The sequence below is a fragment of the Rattus norvegicus genome, chromosome 1 (assembly GCF_021556685.1).
Source record: "Rattus norvegicus strain SHRSP/BbbUtx chromosome 1, alternate assembly SHRSP_T2T, whole genome shotgun sequence".
Taxonomy (NCBI): Eukaryota; Metazoa; Chordata; class Mammalia; order Rodentia; family Muridae; genus Rattus; species Rattus norvegicus.
In genome coordinates, this window is record NC_141534.1 from 46,699,432 (window position 1) to 46,701,553 (window position 2,122).

At 39.8% G+C, this 2,122-nt stretch overlaps 1 pseudogene; it reads left to right on the top strand.

Moving 5' to 3' along the window:
- The first annotated feature begins 1,379 nt into the window (after nt 1–1,379).
- On the top strand, nt 1,380–1,529 carry LOC147996679 (U2 spliceosomal RNA; annotated as a pseudogene).
- Nucleotides 1,530–2,122: the final 593 nt, after the last annotated feature.

The following is a 2,122-nucleotide window of genomic DNA, read 5'->3' on the forward strand; positions in this document are numbered from 1 at the left end:
GTACATTTATAGATTGGAGGGTCTGAGCAATCTGAATAGCCCACCATAGACTTTAAGACAATGGTGGCCCAATGCAGGGCAGATATGCAAAGAGGATATAAGAAAAAAAAGTCAAACACATTTTCTTTCCTAGAAAGATCCTTGAAGTCAGACAATTATACTGTTTCAAGCACACGACTCTTGGGAGGCCAGTTGAGGACTGGTTTGAGACTAATTTGGAAAAGTTACTGAAACATTTCTAGGCATCAATTTTCTCATCTATGACATAGGGCCATCAAATAGAGCTTATACAGAAGAATAAATAAGACAGTGCACATAAATGATTAAAACAAGATAGTCTCATAATGATACATTAATTTTATTTAGAGTGTGTGTGTGTGTGTGTGTGTGTGTGTGTGTGTGTGTGTGTGTTCATACATATGAGTTTAGGTGTCCACTGAGGTCAGGGTATCAAATCCCCTGGTGCCTGAGTTACAGGTGGTCATGTGCTCCCTAACATAGATGCTGTAACAAAAATATAGCTCCCTGTAAGAGAAGGAAGCCCTCTTAACTACTGAGCCTTCTCTCCAACTCCTCTCCTCACCTTATATACACTTTAAAATATGGCAACTTAGATTCTGCCTTCAACTTAGGTTTTAGGTTAACCGAATGGTTCCATCGGTAGCTGGGACCACGATGTGTTCACAGCATGAGGATTCTAGTAGCCGATAAGAGAAACCAAGTCTCTATGGGTGAGCAGAAGAACCTCCAAGCAGGAAAGTGTGGGGTGAAGAGGGATTGCTACTGAGAGAGGTGACATGTTTACATTGAAGATTTGAGTGACCTAAGAGATAATTTTGCTGATGTCTGGTCTCATCAGTTCTCATATAAGACACTCTTCAATAAAGACATCAAAAATTAACAGGAGAAAAAGTTCCTGGTCATAGCCAGATCCTTGCTCAGTAAACCAGAATATGGAAGACATCCTTTTCCATCCCTCACCAGCAGGTCTTAATGCCTTGTCTTTGACAATTACTCTTATGCACCTCTGTATTCTGAGAAAGAGGTCAAGCCTGATTCAAGGACTCATTTCCTAATTCATGTGCTTTGTGCTCCCACCTGAACCCACATTGTTTCTGCCTAGGTATATAAAAGAATGCACGTCTTCATGCTCAGATGCTTTTGTGTTGAATCATTGACATCATGTAATTCCCTCAAGAAAGGACTGTAAAAGACTTTGGCCATTGCTCACGTTGGTAACAACACTAAACAGCCTTGCTGTGTTTGGATTTGACCTTAACAGATATGAGAACTCATAGGAGGATGGGCAGAAATCTATGTATATGAAGACAAGAGCAGAAGCTAGATTGGTAATTGGTCATCATAGAATTCTAAGACTCATCGCTTCTCGGCCTTTTGGCTAAGATCAAGTGTGTAGAATTCTAAGACTCACTAGAAACCATTGTGATCCTATGATCTAGTAATTTTAATAATTCTGAATTAAATATGCTAAGAGAATGATGCTATCCTGCATGTTTTTCCTGACTTAAAGCGAGAGAACCCAAATCATTATTGACTAATAATTTTTAGACTGAAAGAGCTGCATAATAAATCATCCCCAAAATCAATTTAAAGACATCTACAAAAGAATGGGTCACTGACGTTCTTACAAATAGGTCAAGACTGATCTAATCTTCCAAGACAGAATGACAGGGCTGCTGGATTGAGGAGAAAAAGTGGCGACAATCTATCTTGAGCTCATTGAGGAATAGGTCCTAATTCATATGACATCCTCATTAAGAATGCCATCACAATAGCCTTCATCTATGCTCTCTCTGCTACACTGCTAACAGGTGTCTTCTGGTTCCTGTAGCTTTCCAGAGTCATTTCCAGGTTCATGAATCCAGATAATGAGTCTTAAGAGTTTCTGCAGTTGAACAGGCTTCTACAGGGAGGGTCCTGCCTCACTTCACTTTCTTGGGCAGGGAAAAAACTGCCAAATTCCAAGAGGGGAGTCATTAAGTTTTACTATATTATTCCTCTTTATTCCTACAAAGAGGGAGAATGAGTCCATCCCCTTTATCCTTTAGCTCTCTTCCTAAGTCTATACTCAATGATAGACATGTAGGCTCTTGACTACCAT